Source organism: Procambarus clarkii, chromosome 22 (genome assembly GCF_040958095.1).
Source record: "Procambarus clarkii isolate CNS0578487 chromosome 22, FALCON_Pclarkii_2.0, whole genome shotgun sequence".
In the NCBI taxonomy this organism is placed as follows: Eukaryota; Metazoa; Arthropoda; class Malacostraca; order Decapoda; family Cambaridae; genus Procambarus; species Procambarus clarkii.
This window is the reverse complement of record NC_091171.1, coordinates 41958512-41977175: the sequence shown is the minus strand read 5'-3', so window position 1 is coordinate 41977175 and position 18664 is coordinate 41958512.

Here is an 18664-nt window from a genome sequence, read left to right as displayed (position 1 = left end):
GTTGTAATTGGGTTCTTGGGGCGTGGTTTTCGGGAACCCTGCTGGGAGATGGCAACAGTATTACTGGGTCTCCTGAGGTGATCGTGTACCGTAGAGGTTTCCTGGGGGTGCTCGTGTACCGTAGAGGTTTCCCGAGGTGCTCGTGTACCGTAGGGTACCAAGGGTTCCTGGTGTACCGTAGAGGCCTCCTGGGAATGGAAGCTATGGTTGATACGATGGCAACCACCCCGTGATAACCTAACACCCCCCCCCCCAGAGGTGCCATTCAACATTGCTATATTCCACCGGCAGTGTGGAGAGACTATTGTCAAATCGAGAGCAAGACGGTTCGACAAAGCTCGTTAGGTTAGGGTGTACTAGCTTGGGTTAGGCTGTGCTAAGTTAGGTTGGGTAAGGTTAGGTAGGCTTTAAAACCTGTCTTGTGTACAATGTGATTTGTATCCGTGGGAAGAGTTTTAATTACTTTTGGGGGGAATTTAAATGGAGTTCGTTCCATATTAATTCTTTACGTTTAAACTTGAATCCCTTAGCTCACGCAATCTCCATCTCTTTCTACCTCTCTAAACTTATTTATATTTACTGTTTAACATATGTACATATAGACACGCACACCAGGGAAATAGGAGAGAATAGGAAACTATGTACATCGCGTGGCCTGGGGCGGCGCCTCGCCGGTCAGCCATATTGGATGACGTCAGTTTCTGGATGTATCCGGTTACCACACTGGGAAAACAAATTATATTCCAGAGTACACGCTAAGTTGCACCTTGTTATTTCATTCAGCACTGCAAGGACAATTATAAGACTTTCTCAGAGTGAATGAAGTTGCATTTACTATTAAATCAGTACTATATGTTGATAATAATACAAATTAATCTACATGTTAAATTTTCTTTTATAGAGAGCGTGGGAATACAGCACTAGCCTATTCAAGTAGATTGGGTAGATGCATAATGTTCTCTACCCAAGGTTATACATAAAATCAAATTGCTGGACAAGGAGGTTTTATTTATTTATTTATTTATTTATTTATTTATTTATTTATTTATTTATATACAGGAAGGTACATTGGGTTAGAGAGAATACATAGCATAGTATTTACAATCTTGTAAAGCCACTAGTACGCGCAGCGTTTCGGGCAGAATATATCATAACAATATCAACCTATGCTGTTTGTAATGCATAATATTATGCATTAAATGCAGCTTAACTTGCAATGAAACAGCCTTATTGTCGATTTTGCAGTGATAAAGGAAACGCCAGTTAAGAAACATTTATTATTTTGTCTTAAAATATTCTGTAGCTCTTGTTATGGTGGCCAGAGCGAGGAATGTGGGATACATATGCGAGAAACAATGACGGTAGAAGCAACACGGAAATGTATGCAAGATCACTGATGTATAAAATGCATACTAAGGGGTAGAAATGATGTTGCCGTGAGCCGTTTAATCTACCCGTTAACAGTGATTTGTCCCATCCGGGAATGTACCCTCAACTGTGTACCCGAGTCCCTCAACTGTGAGGAATATCTCTCACCTCTGCGTCTGAGGACGTGGTCATCTAATTATAATTATGACGTCTAGAACTTACCCGTAATATAAGTCTAAGAGGTACCAACTCACTCATTACCAACGGACCCCTCGCTAACTTCGATTCCCTACAGGTAAGGCACCAGGTGGATTGGGTCAGGTCAGATCCTGGGTCAAGGGGGTGGGTGGGGGTTAGGGGTAACTTTGGACGTGACCTTTTCCCCCTAATGTGTGTGTGTTAGGATGGTAAGTTCATAGCTGGCTGTAGCCATCCATGGTGGTAGAGACCAGTCATATAAAGCATTGTCACCCCTTGTTGACACTGGTGTCACCCCTTACTGACACCACCTATTGACCACTGTTGTCACCACCTGTTGACACCACTGGTGTGCATACACCAGTGGTGTGTACTGGTGTATGCACACCAAGAGCGGCTCTGCCCTCATCTGGTCTGCAGAATTATGTTCCCGGGTAACAGTCCTGTAGCGCAGTGGTCAGCGCTGGTTACAACTTGGATATGTCCCTAATTCCAGTTCCACTGCAGGGCAGAGACGTTTGGGCACAGTTTCTTTTCATGTTACCCAGGAGTTAGTCAACTGTTGTGAGTTGTATCCTGGGGAAGGTCATTAGTAGTTGAACTCTGGGGATCCTGAAAACAGCCAACAGGCGTCGTGTTCCCGAGTATGGGACCATAAGGGGCGGTATATGGGAAGGTAACGATCTAATTGGAACAGTGTTAAGGGGTGAGCGGTATATATGGGCTGCCAGCTGGCATTGTTGACACATCCGGCTTATGGTTTGTAGCTGTTTGTTGCATTGTATGGACACTTTGACACGCTGTGCCACACGCTGTGTCACACGCTGTGTCACACGCTGTGCCACACGCTGTCACACGCTGTGTCACACGCTGTGCCACACGCTGTGTCACACGCTGTGCCACGCGCTGTGTCACACGCTGTGCCACACCCTGTGTCACACGCTGTGTCACACGCTGTGCCACACGCTGTGTCACACGCTGTGCCACACGCTGTGTCACACGCTGCGTCACACGCTGTGCCGTTTGATTGTAATGAGAACTTTGACGCTAGTATCCCTGCCGGCCAGCTCCTCTATACGAGTCCTTCCCTGATCCTTAACAACATCCTTGAGTGCTTGCCTGATCCTTGAGTGCTCCTTCCTGCCGCGCGAGTCATGGTCGCGGGGTCCTTGACATGAGGCTGTCAAAATACAATAGAACATGAAACGCTGGATATATATTTTATAAGTTTAGATTCAGGAAAGACATGGATAAAAATACTGGTTTGAAGGGTTGTTGATTTTTTTTAAACAAATTTCCGCGGTAACATAATAGACTTGGGATCCCTTGATTGTTTCAAGCGTAGGTTAGACATGTATATTAATGGGTTTGCTTGGGTTTTAAATAGTATAGGTCAATAAATCTTTCGCAGTATACCTTTATTTTCCCGAAACGCTATGCACGTTAGCCATTTTGCAAGACTGTGCCACTTGCAAAGGTCTGACTTTAAAAGGTCAAACGTAATACATACAAGGGGCAATAGCTTCAAACGCTCCTCAATAATGTAAGATAGTAAACAGATGATGCTTTTTTGTTTCACTAGTATAGTGTTATAAGCTCATGGAACCAAATCTATAAACGCCAAGATATTACTGAAGTTTAATAATCCAGACCGGAAAAAATCCTCAGGAACAATGGGGAATCTTTGACAGCCGCCGGTTCCCAGTCCCCGTCGAGGCCACTAGAGAGATGATAAGGCCCAAAGGTAAGTAACTCATGCCCGCCCAAAGGTAAGTAACTCATGCCCGCCCAAAGGTAAGTAACTCATGCCCGCCCAAAGGTAAGTAACTCATGCCCGCCCAAAGTAACTAAGAGCTGTTCTGTGTGCTCTTTTGTTTCTATCGTCGTCATTTGGACTTCTAAGCCTTCACCTCTGCACTCTTGAGTCTTTTCTCTTCACACTGCTGCTAATCACCTCTTGGAACGGCTCTTCCACATTTGACTCTACAGCTGGATAATTTCATGTTCATCTCTACACTTTTTCCTGGGGATTATATAGGCCTATCCAAGAAAAAAAAGATTCAGTAGATTTGAACTAGAGCATAATTGTCTAGAAAATCCAGGAAACTGAGCTACCTAACAATATTTTTCACAGTAGACCTACCAAGCATAGTTTTCAAGGGGATTAGGCCTACCCACCATAGTTTTCCCAGGCGATTAGGCCTACCCAGCATAATTTTCCAGGAAATTAGGCTTCACCTTCTTTTTATCATCTGCTTGACGCCAAATGCGTGGGTGTGTACCGAGGGTGGTGCTAAATATGAGGTGTGGCGCGAGTGTTAGACACATGTTGCAGTGTTAGAGACATGTCGCAGTGTTAGAGACATGTCACAGTGTTAGAGACATGTCGCAGTGTTAGAGACATGTCACAGTGTTAGAGACATGTCGCAGTGTTAGACACATGTCGTAGTGTTAGAGACATGTCGCAGTGTTAAGAGACATGTCGCAGTGTTAGAGACATGTCGCAGTGTTAGAGACATGTCACAGTGTTAGAGACATGTCGCAGTGTTAGACACATGTCGTAGTGTTAGAGACATGTCGCAGTGTTAAGAGACATGTCGCAGTGTTAGAGACATGTCGCAGTGTTAGACACATGTCGCAGTGTTAGAGACATGTCGCAGTGTTAGAGACATGTCGCAGTGTTAGAGACATGTCGCAGTGTTAGAGACATGTCGCAGTGTTAGAGACATGTCGCAGTGTTAGAGACATGTCGCAGTGTTAGAGACATGTCACAGTGTTAAGAGACATGTCGCAGTGTTAGAGACATGTCGTAGTGTTAGAGACATGTCACAGTGTTAAGAGACATGTCACAGTGTTAGAGACATGTCGCAGTGTTAGAGACATGTCGCAGTGTTAGAGACATGTCGCAGTGTTAGAGACATGTCACAGTGTTAGAGACATGTCACAGTGTTAGAGACATGTCGCAGTGTTAGACACATGTCGCAGTGTTAGAGACATGTCGCAGTGTTAGAGACATGTCGCAGTGTTAGAGACATGTCGCAGTGTTAGAGACATGTCGCAGTGTTAGAGACATGTCACAGTGTTAAGAGACATGTTGCAGTGTTAGAGACATGTCGCAGTGTTAGAGACATGTCACAGTGTTAAGAGACATGTCGCAGTGTTAGAGACATGTCGCAGTGTTAGAGACATGTCGCAGTGTTAGACACATGTCACAGTGTTAGAGACATGTCGCAGTGTTAGAGACATGTCGCAGTGTTAGACACATGTAGCAGTGTTAGAGACATGTCGCAGTGTTAGAGACATGTCGCAGTGTTAGAGACATGTCGCAGTGTTAGAGACATGTCGCAGTGTTAGAGACATGTCACACTGGTAAAGACAGTCGAGGTTAGAGCCGGGGCTCGCGACCTGTGGGATCTGTAGCGGGATAAACATTATATGACGTGATAGTAACGTCACGCACCTGGTGCGCACCAAATATAAAAACACAAAATTTGATCTCTTATTTTCGTTAGGTTAGGTTCGGCTAGGGGGAGATAGAGTTAAATTCAGTTAGGTTAGGTTCGGCCAGGGTAGACACAGTTAGGATCAGTCGAATTAGATTTTTTTGGAGTGGCGATTTTTTTTTTTTTGCAGGGATATTCCTGCGCGGGCCCTAAGCCTCTGGCTGGCCCACTAAGTGTTGCTTGTTTCTGTTTTACTTGGGCGGAGTATGAGTATTTATGACTCGTATGGTCGCTTCAGTAAGATTTTGCCATATGTGTTTAACAACTTCTTCTGCTCTGTTGAATCTAAGTTGAAATCTTAATGGGTTTGTAACTGTGCACTGTGTTAGATAATGTTCCAGTGGTCTGTCGGGCATTTCTCCACAGTGCTGACATTTCCTCTCATCTTCCGGAACCTGTAAGCCTATTTCCCATGCACATGGGTATCCAAGCCTGATGCGATGTAAATGTACTTCTGTTGCTCTACTGCTCCCTTTCATCAAACTAAGTGGTTCGTAGTTGGTTGAATTCTTGTACCAACCCGCAGATCCTGATGTTGCAACTGCTGTGTTGTGGTCACTGTACAGCTTTTGCATTGCTCTGTTTCTAATTACTTTCTTAATCTGTGATAGACTCTGTGGTATGTAAATATCTACATTTCTTCTCATAGTTGCAAGTTTTGCAGCTTCGTCTGCAATGTCATTTCCTATTATTCCCACATGACTTGGCACCCAGTTGATGAGTACTCGTCGACCTTGACGTTTGAGTGTTTGCATTAATGATACGACAGGAGTAGCGATGACGTTGAGGGGTACATATTTTTCTGAGGGAGCCAACGCGTTTCAGCAGCCTAGTCAACATCATTCTCACTTAAGCGCAAGACTAGTCCCATTCCTCCACTCCCAGCAACACTGGTCCATTGGAGACAAAGAACGAGAAGCGTAATATATAAATACAAATAATTAGTAAATATGGAGAAAATACAAATGCAATGAAAATAATACAATAGTACAAGGAGTTCAGAGTCCGTTACGTTTTATTAATAATCTTTTTCCACTACTAATTAAGTGGACCCACTACCACTCACAGGATGAGTATAGGGCCCACTACCACTCATAGGATGGGTATAGGGATCACTACCACTCACAAGATGGATATAGGGCCCACTACCACTCATAGGATGGATATAGAGCTCACTACCACTCACAGGATGAGTATAGGGCCCACTACCACTCACAGGATGAGTATAGGGCCCACTACCACTCACAGGATAGGTATAGGGCCCACTACCACTCACAGGATGGGTACAGGACCCACTACTACTCACAGAATGGGTATAGGACCCACTACCACTCACAGGATGGGTATAGGGCCCACTACCACTCATAGGATGGGTATAGGGATCACTACCACTCACAAGATGGATATAGGGCCCACTACCACTCATAGGATGGATATAGAGCTCACTACCACTCACAGGATGAGTGTAGGCCCCACTACCACTCACAGGATGAGTATAGGGGCCCACTACCACTCACAGGATGGGTATAGGGCCCACTACCACTCACAGGATGGGTATAGGACCCACTACCACTCACAGGATGGGTATAGGACCCACTACCGCTCACAGGATGGGTATAGGGCCCACTGCCTCTTACAAAGTGGGTATATAGGGCGCATAACAATACTATTAACTAAAAGCCGAGAAAACGCGAAGGAGAACAAGTAAAACAGTAGAAAGCACTTTAAGAGACTTTCGTCAGACGTGCCCCAGGAGTACAAGCCACCAATTTACCCCTAGTCACGGTTGTTTACTGCCGAGAGGCAGCTCTGCATGCGTCCCTCGCCTGATGACGATAACCCGTTCTGTCAGGCAGGAGCCAGACGACGCCCTGATGGTTTCGCAAGTGCCTTCGTGTTCCCCAAGCCTTGTGGTCGGCTCTCGTAATCTCTAGAGAGAGACCTGCACCGTGGTCTTATCTCACTCGGGTCTCCGTGCGCTGGAGAAATTGTAGGTGGCAATGGTGAGACGCGTGGAGGGGGCCTTTTGGTGTTTAGCTGGAAGATGTCAGACTGGGTTTGATTGTGGCAGTACACTACTACTACCACCCCCAGGAGCTCTGACGTGGATGTTGAGATTGGACACTGATGTGTGTGGGCGTGGCGTGATGTGTGTGTGCCTCTAGTGTGGCGTGGTGATGTGTGTGTCTCTAGTGGGCGTGGTGTGATGTGTGTGTGCCTCTTGTGTAGCGTGGTGATGTGTGTGTGTCCCTAGTGTGGGCGTGGCGTGATGTGTGCGTGTGCCTCTAGAGTGGCGTGGTGATGTGTGTGTGTCTCTAGTGGGCGTGGTGTGATGTGTGTGTGCCTCTAGTGTGGGTGTGGTGATGTGTGTGCCTCTAGTGTGGCGTTGTGATGTGTGTGCCTCTATTGTAGCGTGGTGATGTGTGTGCCTCTATTGTAGCGTGGTGATGTGTGTGTGTACCTAGTGTGGGCGTGGTGTGTGTGCCTCTAGTGTGGCGTGATGTGTGTGTGTCTCTAGTGTGGCGTGGTGATGTGTGTGTGCCTCTAGTGTGGGCGTGGTGTGTGTGCCTCTAGTGTGGCGTGATGTGTGTGTGTGCCTCTAGTGTGGCGTGGTGATGTGTGTGTACCTCTAGTGTGGCGTGGTGATGTGTGTGTACCTCTAGTGTGGCGTGGTGATGTGTGTGTGCCTCTAGTGTGGGCGTGGTGATGTGTGTGTGCCTCTAGTGTGGGCATGGTGTGTGTGCCTCTAGTGTGGCGTGATGTGTGTGTGTGCCTCTAGTGTGGCGTGGTGATGTGTGTGTACCTCTAGTGTGGGCGTGGTGATGTGTGTGTGCCTCTAGTGTGGGCGTGGTGATGTGTGTGTGCCTCTAGTGTGGGCGTGGTGGTGTGTGTGTGCCTCTAGTGTGGGCGTGGTGATGTGTGTGTGTCTCTAGTGTGGGCGTGGTGATGTGTGTGTGTCTCTAGTGGGAGTGGTGATGTGTGTGTGCCTCTAGTGTCGGCGTGGTGATGTGTGTGTGCCTCTAGTGTGGGCGTGGTGATGTGTGTGTGTCTCTAGTGGGAGTGGTGATGTGTGTGTGCCTCTAGTGTGGGCGTGGTGATGTGTGTGTGCCTCTAGTGTGGGCGTGGTGATGTGTGTGTGCCTCTAGTGTGGGCGTGGTGATGTGTGTGTGCCTCTATTGTGGCGTGGTGATGTGTGTGTGCCTCTATTGTGGCGTGGTGATGTGTGTGTGCCTCTAGTGTGGGCGTGGTGATGTGTGTGTGCCCCTAGTGTGGCGTGGTGATGTGTGTGTGTCCCTAGTGTGGCGTGGCGTGGTGTGTGTGCCTCTAGTGTGGACGTGGTGATGTGTGTGTGTGTACCCCTAGTGTGGCGTGGCGTGATGTGTGTGCCTCTAGTGTGGCGTGGTGAAGTATGTGCCTCTAGTGTGGCGTGGTGATGTGTGTGTGTCCCTAGTGTGGGCGTGGTGATGTGTGTGTGCCTCTAGTGTGGCGTGGTGATGTGTGTGTGTCCCTAGTGTGGCGTGGTGATGTGTGTGTGCCCCTAGTGTGGGCGTGGTGATGTGTGTGTGCCTCTAGTGTGGGCGTGGTGATGTGTGTGTGCCTCTAGTGTGGGCGTGGTGATGTGTGTGTGCCTCTAGTGTGGCGTGGTGATGTGTGTGTGTCCCTAGTGTGGCGTGGTGATGTGTGTGTGCCCCTAGTGTGGCGTGGCGTGATGTGTGTGCCTCTAGTGTGGCTTGGTGATGTGTGTGCCTCTAGTGTGGCGTGGTGATGTGTGTGTGCCTCTAGTGTGGGCGTGGTGATGTGTGTGTGCCTCTAGTGTGGGCGTGGTGATGTGTGTGTGTCCCTAGTGTGGCGTGGCGTGGTGTGTGTGCCCCTAGTGTGGGCGTGGTGATGTGCGTGTGCCTCTGTGGGTGTGGGGTGGTGACACGTACCCCCCCTCCCCCCCCCCCACCCGCTCCCACACACAAACACACACACAAACATTTCAAGCAGATAGACTAGGCAACATGTGAGGGGCCAAAGCAGCAGACAAGTGTTCAGTCCCCGTGGCGCAGTGCTAAACACTCGCTTGGCGCTTTGCAAGTGCTTTGGCCTGCGTTCGTACCCTGGCCAGGGAGGATTGACCGGGTGCCAATCCTTAACTGTAGCCTCTGTTCACCCAGCAGTAAATGAGTACCTGGTTGTTAAACGATTCAGCGGGTCGTATTCCAGGGAACATGAGGATTAAGGACTTCCCCGAAACGCTACGCGTGCTAGTGGCTGTACAAGAATGTATGAACTCTTGCGTGCATAAATTAATAGAGTTCCACAACCTGATGACGGATCTATCATCTATTGACCCATGTGACACACAGCATGACTAGAACCCAATATACCGTCCAGTGTAGACTTGGCCTTGCTACGATCGTCAGCCACAAAAAAGGATTATGCAACAAATTACGATTGAAAAAAAATGATAATTATGAATTTGATAGGATACTACCAGAACAGATGGACATAATTAAACCCAACGCTTTCAAGAGATCGAATGAAACAGAGATACAGGGAAAGAATGTATTATGGATAGCCATTAACTGTGCTATATTATTATATAGCATCCACTATTACCAGGAAACGATGAACAAACTGAACAATATCATATGTATTAATTATAAGGAGAAAAACAGTTTATACAAAAGCAAGAAGGCAAAAAATATAGTTATTGGTATCACAACAACTGCTTGAAAGTGACGAATGAAGAACAAAGCTTAAAACAGTTCAGAAAGCAAATAATTTAAATCCAACATCCAGCAGCCTAGTCCACAAGCCTAGCAACACTCCCCACAAAATAATTGGTAAGATTACTAAGATACAAAAGAGACGGAGAATGAAGTTTTCAAAAAGGAATAGAAGATAACAGTTACGCAAAACACACCCTTACTTCCTAAATTTATTAAGCGTCAACTGAATACTTAAAGATAAGATACAAATAAATTTGAAAAACAACAACAAAAAATCCTCAAATTCGGAGGAAGAAATATGAAAGACATTAAACATAAAATTTCAGAATGTATATTTGTCAAGAAAAATAACTTAAGTGTTTCAGTTTTCATGTCATAACCAAACTAACTGGGATCCATAGTGTTTTGTTTATATCGAGTGATGAAACATGTTGGATATAAGCAAAAACGAAGCAGTATGCCAAGATCAGCGGTGATCCTGAAGGAATGTGCGGAGGTATTCACTCTACTGTGTCACTCCAAGAGGGAAAAAGAGAGGAATTAAATGGAAAAAAAAAACCTGGTATTGATGCAATGATAAGGGCGACCCTCTTAATTGTAGACCAGTCTTATTGACAAGTGTAATTGTAAAGACACTGGAAAGGGCTGTTAGAGAAGAAAGAGTACAACATATTTGCATGTCATTAACTTGATGGTAACGAAGAATAGTTACCATCAACCAATAGTTACCGTTACCTAAGCTCTGTTTTTTTGGTATTGTCGCCAACAGCGGTTAGAATATTATCTTTATACTCATCCTGTGAGTAAACTGTTTTACTCATACAGTGCCGCTCGTCCTATGAGCGGCAGTTTACTGTGTACCCCCGGCTGGTACCCCCATACTCATCCTGTGATTGGTACTTAATTTATATATGTTTAGACTTATTATGCTAGACAATTGGCGGTTGGAAAGATGGGGGTCCAAGAGCTAACGGCTTGAACCCACACACACACACACACACACACAGGTATCTCAGGAATCTGTACACCTGTTGATTGACGGTTGAGAGGCGGGACCAAAGAGCCAGAGCTCAACCCCCGCAAACACAACTAGGTGAGTACACACACACACACACACACACACACACACACACACACATTTCGGTCCAAGACGGACCGAAATGTCGTCGTTTCTTTATCTTCTGGAATCTGATGTGGGATTTGGTGATCATATCTGCCAGAGGGTACAGACTCACTCCTCTCAATGTTTGCTGATGACGCCAAAATTATGAGAAGGATTAAGACAGAGGAGGACAGCTTGAGGCTTCAAGATGACCTGGACAAACTGAAGGAATGGTCCAACAAATGGTTGTGAGAGTTTAACCCGAGCAAATGTAAAATAATGAAGATAGATGTAGGGCCCAAGAAGCAAGATCTAAGGCAGAATTTGGGAGGTGAAATTCTTCAAGAATCAGAGAGAGAGAGAGACCTGGGGGTTGATATCACGCCAGACCTGTCTTCTAAAGCTCACATCAAGAGGATATCATCAGCGGCATATGCCAGGTTGACTAACATAAGAACGCCATTTAAAAACTTGCATAAGGAATCATTCATTACCTTGTTTGCCACATATGTCAGATCAATCCTGGAGTATGCAGCTCCAGCATGGAGTCCGTATCTCGTCAAGCACAAGACTAAATTGGAGAAGGTTCAGAGATATGCCACTAGACTAGTACCCGATCTAAAGAGTATGAGCTATGAGGAGAGACTACGGGAACTGAACCTCACGACGTTGAAAGACATTTGTAACATTTGTCGCTGGAAGACAGTTACACATGTGTCAGAAGGGCCCGTTACAGGTCATTACAGCGGTTAGAATACAGCTTCCCTCGCCTCGTGACGCCTGTAACTACACAACAAACATTGTGTACAGTGCTGCCAAAATGTTTATATTTCAATGCATACATTAACTTGAGCGAACTACCGGCAACTGGTTGACTCGAGCTTATGTAATCTATTGACGAAATATCTCAGTGAACAAATCTTTTCAAGCGTCTGAATAATACATCAATGCGATGGATTTATTCCATTGGATTGGTCGATACAACGACAGCCTCGCTCCTAGCAAGGTCGCGATCGATCCCCGATGTTCCAGAGAGTGTGACACCGATTGATTGATTGATTGATGAAGATTAAGCCACCCAAAAGGTGGCACGGGCATGAATAGCCCGTAAGTGGTGGCCCTTTTGAGCCATTACCAGTATCAAGAGATGATACTGGAGATCTGTGGAGGCACGACTACATCCTGCGTGACGGGCTTCATGCAGATCGGCGCTCAATCCCCGACCATCCAAGTGGTTGGGCACCATTCCTTCCCTCCGTCCCATCCCAAATCCTTATCCTGACCCCTTCCCAGTGCTATATAGTCGTAATGGCTTGACGCTTTCTACTGATAATTCTCCCGGGCCAAATGGTGACCAAATGGTCAGTGTGACACCATCCCATCACTGTTCTTATATCCCTGGTAACTACCATTTAGTCATACTGACTATTCTGATAATTGCTTGTGGTGGCGAGAGTGTGTGAAGTCTCTGGTGTGTGGGACGCAAGAACACCCATTTGTACCGCTTTTTAAATATTATAGATCTTTCAACAGTGGTCCTGTGACGTAGTCCAGTCTTAGGAAGTATGATCATATGATCCTGTTACTGAAAGCTGTTCAGAGATTCTACACCCCGGCTTGATCGCGGGCTGAAATATCAAGGTGGAGTGAGTCAAGAACGGTCGCCAGACCCTTGTGCATTAATATTCAAACAGTAGTACTTGGTTCAAGTGGCCCATCTGCTCCCCGATCATGGCACGAGTGGCCCCATATGTCCCGACGACAAATACCGTAATAGCCTACTAAATCCGGGCCAAAACCCCTAGCCAACCCGCGACGGCAAAAGGTCACCGCTGCAAAATGCCAAAACTCGCATCAATGATCAACCTTTACCTACGCCAGGAAGGATAAGCCCCAGGATGATGAAGCAACCCTTTCTTCACCTTTCAATGAACCTTTCTCCCTGCCCCCCCCCCCCTCTCACACGCTTTGTGGATACGTTAGAAAGGGCAAGATACGATGAGCTTTCAACACAGTGTTTCTTAACCTAATACATCGTATGCATATATTCACAACAGGAACACAAGCTGCAATGGTTTAGCAATAACATTTGCATGGCCGGCAAGGACAGAACCCGGCTTCTTAAGACAACCGGTTTCATCTAATGAATTATTACACCATTCATGTAAATGCATTATATATTTACATGAAGTGTTGCTTGTGTCATTTTGTCATTGAGTATGATAGAAAGACTTTTATCAAGTGGAGTTCGAATCTTCTCTATATTTATAAGATTCTTCTTTATTTGAGAAGGAAGTTGAAACATTAACTCTCCAAACAGGTGGTTACCCTGTTGAGAGGACCGGGTGATCTCGTTATACATTCTCATTGGCCAGCTGGGGCAGTAGTGGAGGCGGAGGGGCGATAAGTGCTTGATGTGAAGTGCTTATGATATGTCTAATCTCCAATTGTTAATGTATGTATTGATGGAGAGATCCTGATATACCCATATATATCAGATCCTGATATATGGGTATCTGGATATATGGATCTGGATATATCTATATCTATATCTATATATCTATATATATATCTATATCTGGTATCTGGATATATGGATCCTGATATATCAGGATCTCTCCAGTCATAGTGTTTCCTTATCAGCAACACTGTTATGAAGGAGCCTTTATTCTCTGTCAGGCTGATGACGTATTTTAGAAAGTCAGTGCCGTAGTGCCATCACTTGTGGTCAACCCGTTCTCGCAAATTAAATAATTCAATATTGACTTATTAAATATGTGCATAGGTGACATACTTAACATAATAGATACCCTTAAAAAGATTCATAGAAAACACCGACCTTACCTAACCTACTTAGTATGTTAAGATAAGCATCTTATTGCTTCGTAATTACAATTATTACCTAACTTATAATAGGTGTAGGTTAAGTAATAATTGTAATTACGAAGCAATAAGATGCTTATCTTAAGATACTAACAAGGTTAGGTAAGGTCGGTGTTTTCTATGAATCTTTTTAAGGGTATCTATTATGTTTAGTATGTCACCTATGCACGTAGTTAATAAGTCAATATTGACTTTACGAATTTGCGAGAACGGGTTGCTTGTGGTACATGATTCGTTATCTTCATTCTGATATCGCCACTCTCACTATAATCCCCTCTGCTTCCTTTATGAGAGATACTCGGGATAATACTGTGCCGTCTACACCAGCCTGTTTCTCTACCTTGAGTGAGATTGTCTCTGTGTTTGGTTTCTGTTATTTTAGACCTCCGATAATTTACCAGGAGACTACTTCTCGTTCTCTCTAGTTAGTCTAGTGTCTTCAAGGAGTTTGTTTTGGCCACTGACCTGCTGATTACTGGTTCAAATCTGCCATTTTTATATATTGGCACCAATTTAGCACCACTTTAGCTATGTGTGTGTGAGTGGGCAGTCGACCATTTGTGTATTTACATATTTGTTTCCGCCGCAATGAATTATTAGCTCTTGGACCCCGCCTTTTCAATTGTCAGTTGCCTCATGTAACGACTGCCGAACTATTTTATCATGTTTACTAGACCAACTGCTGAACTATTCTCAGGATACAACCCATAAAGGCTGTCTAACTCGCAGGTGCCTATTTACTGCTAGGTGAACAGAGGCATCAGGTGAAAGAAGACGTGGACTAAACTCTTCTGTCCTGACGCGGGATCGAACCCACGACCCTTGGATGTAAGTCGACGACTTGATCTACTACGCTGTGTGTATTCACATATTTGTGTCTGCAGGATCGAACATTAGCTCTTGGACCCCGCCTTTCTAGTTGTATTTTTTTTTAATTTTTGGTCCGAGGGTCGAGTTTATTGGGCAGCGCCACTCATCCTGTGAGTGGACACACCGCCATAGTGACAGTATTGGGCAGCGTCACTCATCCTGTGAGTGGACACACCGCCATAGTGACAGTATTGGGCAGCGCCACTCATCCCGTGAGTGGACACACCGCCATAGTGACAGTATTGGGCAGCGCCACTCATCCTGTGAGTGGACACACCGCCATAATGACAGTATTGGGCAGCGCCACTCATCCTGTGAGTGGACACACCGCCATAGTGACAGTATTGGGCAGCGCCACTCATCCTGTGAGTGGACACACCGCCATAGTGACAGTATTGGGCAGCGCCACTCATCCCGTGAGTGGACACACCGCCATAGTGACAGTATTGGGCAGCGCCACTCATCCTGTGAGTGGACACACCGCCATAATGACAGTATTGGGCAGCGCCACTCATCCTGTGAGTGGACACACCGCCATAGTGACAGTATTGGGCAGCGCCACTCATCCTGCGAGTGGACACACCGCCATAGTGACAGTATTGGGCAGCGCCACTCATCCCGTGAGTGGACACACCGCCATAGTGACAGTATTGGGCAGCGCCACTCATCCTGTGAGTGGACACACCGCCATAGTGACAGTATTGGGCAGCGCCACTCATCCTGTGAGTGGACACACCGCCATAGTGACAGTATTGGGCAGCGCCACTCATCCTGTGAGTGGACACACCGCCATAGTGACAGTATTGGGCAGCGCCACTCATCCTGTGAGTGGACACACCGCCATAGCAGCATGTACAACACTCCCCAATAGGAAGAAAGCCCGCTTCATCCTGTCACTTGTACCCAGACACAGCTGGGACTGTCTCAAGTGAACAGTTTACTTACTTAACTGTCTAAAGTGAACAGTTTATCAAACAAGAAGATTAACATTTGTCAACCTTTAAGTACTTACATTATCTCGCGGGTGCAAAATCTCTTAAGAACAGTATATTTGACAAATGGTATTTTCCTAACTGAAACAAACAATACACATATTGTCCTTTGTCTAATACAAATAACTCCTGGCCTAATTACCTATCATATCTAGATGTAAAATTATGAATACAATTATCTTCCAGAACCTGCTCCTTCAGTTCACTCCATTATCCAGTATTACGCCAAATGAAAACTTTCTAACATTTCTATATGTATGAATGCGTCCACACGCACGCACGCACGCACGCACGCACGTGTGTACCATAAGGATGATAGATCCCTATCATCCTTAACATCATAGGAATGCTGGAAAGTTTTCCTTTAGCGTAATACTGGACAATGGAGAGAATTAAAGGAACAGGTTGTGGAGGCTAACTCCATTCATAACCATAAAAGCATGTATGATAGAGAAATAGGTCAGGAGCCTTTGGCTGAGACAATGAACGGCTAGAGCTCTAGTCCAAGAGCAAGAGCTCGATTCTGCAGGCCCAAATAGGCGAGTACAGACACCTGATCTTTGTATACAATGAATGAGACGCCTGCAGGGGCAGTGTTGTCATCGTCCAGCACAGTTGCTGAGGGTGAGCTGGCAGCAGGAGGCTGATGGCACACTTCCTGTGGCCTCCACTGCTTCCCTGACCACCCCCCAGCCTTCCCCTGTGGCCTCCACTGCTTCCCTGACCACCCCCAGCCTCCCCCTGTGGCCTCCACTGCTCCCACGACCACCTCCAGCCTCCCCCTGTGGCCTCCACTGCTCCCACGACCACCCCCAGCCTTCCCCTGTGGCCTCCACTGCTTCCCTGACCACCCCAGCCTCCCCCTGTGGCCTCCATTGCTTCCCTGACCACCCCAGCCTCCCCCTGTGGCCTCCACTGCTTCCCTGACCACCCCAGCCTTCCCCTGTGGCCTCCACTGCTTCCCACGACCACCCCAGCCTCCCCCTGTGGCCTCTACTGCTTCCACGACCACCCCCAGCCTCCCCCTGTGGCCTCCACTTCTTCCCTGAGCACCCCCAGCCTCCCCCTGTGGCCTCCACTGCTTCCCTGACCACCCCCCAGCCTTCCCCTGTGGCCTCCACTGCTTCCCTGACCACCCCCAGCCTCCCCCTGTGGCCTCCACTGCTTCCCTGACCACCCCCAGCCTCCCCCTGTGGCCTCCACTGCTTCCCTGACCACCCCCAGCCTCCCCCTGTGGCCTCCACTGCTTCCCTGACCACCCCCAGCCTCCCCCTGTGGCCTCCACTGCTTCCCTGACCACCCCAGCCTCCCCCTGTGGCCTCCATTGCTTCCCTGACCACCCCAGCCTCCCCCTGTGGCCTCCACTGCTTCCCTGACCACCCCAGCCTTCCCCTGTGGCCTCCACTGCTTCACACGACCACCCCAGCCTCCCCCTGTGGCCTCCACTTCTTCCCTGAGCACCCCCAGCCTCCCCCTGTGGCCTCCACTGCTTCCCTGACCACCCCCCAGCCTTCCCCTGTGGCCTCCACTGCTTCCCTGACCACCCCCAGCCTCCCCCTGTGGCCTCCACTGCTTCCCTGACCACCCCCAGCCTCCCCCTGTGGCCTCCACTGCTTCCCTGACCACCCCCAGCCTCCCCCTGTGGCCTCCACTGCTTCCCTGACCACCCCAGCCTCCCCCTGTGGCCTCCATTGCTTCCCTGACCACCCCAGCCTCCCCCTGTGGCCTCCACTGCTTCCCTGACCACCCCAGCCTTCCCCTGTGGCCTCCGCTGCTTCCCACGACCACCCCAGCCTCCCCCTGTGGCCTCCACTTCTTCCCTGAGCACCCCCAGCCTCCCCCTGTGGCCTCCACTGCTTCCCACGACCACCCCAGCCTCCCCCTGTGGCCTCCACTGCTTCCCCGACCACCCCAGCCTTCCCCTGTGGCCTCCACTGCTTCCCCGACCACCCCAGCCTTCCCCTGTGGCCTCCATTGCTTCCCTGAGCACCCCAGCCTCCCCCTGTGGCCTCCACTGCTTCCCTGACCACCCCAGCCTTCCCCTGTGGCCTCCACTGCTTCCCACGACCACCCCAGCCTCCCCCTGTGGCCTCCACTTCTTCCCTGAGCACCCCCAGCCTCCCCCTGTGGCCTCCACTGCTTCCCACGACCACCCCAGCCTCCCCCTGTGGCCTCCACTGCTTCCCCGACCACCCCAGCCTTCCCCTGTGGCCTCCACTGCTTCCCCGACCACCCCAGCCTTCCCCTGTGGCCTCCACTGCTTCCCTGACCACCCCAGCCTCCCCCTGTGGCCTCCACTGCTCCCACGACCACCCCCGGCCTCCCCCTGTGGCCTCCACTGCTTCCCTGACCACCCCCAGCCTTCCCCTGTGGCCTCCACTGCCTCCCTGACCACCCCAGCCTTCCCCCTGTGGCCTCCACTGCCTCCCTGACCACCCCAGCCTCCCCCTGTGGCCTCCACTGCCTCCCTGACCACCCCAGCCTTCCCCCTGTGGCCTCCACTGCCTCCTTGACCACCCCAGCCTCCCCCTGTGGCCTCCACTGCTTCCATGACCACCCCAGCCTCCCCCTGTGGCCTCCACTGCTTCCCTGACCACCCCCGGCCTCCCCCTGTGGCCTCCACTGCTTCCCTGACCACCCCCAGCCTTCCCCTGTGGCCTCCACTGCCTCCCTGACCACCCCCAGCCTTCCCCCTGTGGCCTCCACTGCCTCCCTGACCACCCCAGCCTCCTCCTGTGGCCTCCACTTCTCCCACGACCACCCCAGCCTCCCCCTGTGGCCTCCACTGCTCCCACGACCACCCCAGCCTCCCCCTGTGGCCTCCACTGCTCCCACGACCACCCCCAGCCTCCCCCTGTGGCCTCCACCGTCAGACATGGATTTACTTCCTCGAGGAAGAGTCAGACCGCTTGGTGGAGGCCGAGTGGGAGTAGTGGTGGAGAGTGATGGTGGTGGTGATGGTGAGGAGGGTGGTGGAGAGTGATGATGGTGGTGGTGGTGAGGAGGGTGGTGGAGAGTGATGATGGTGGT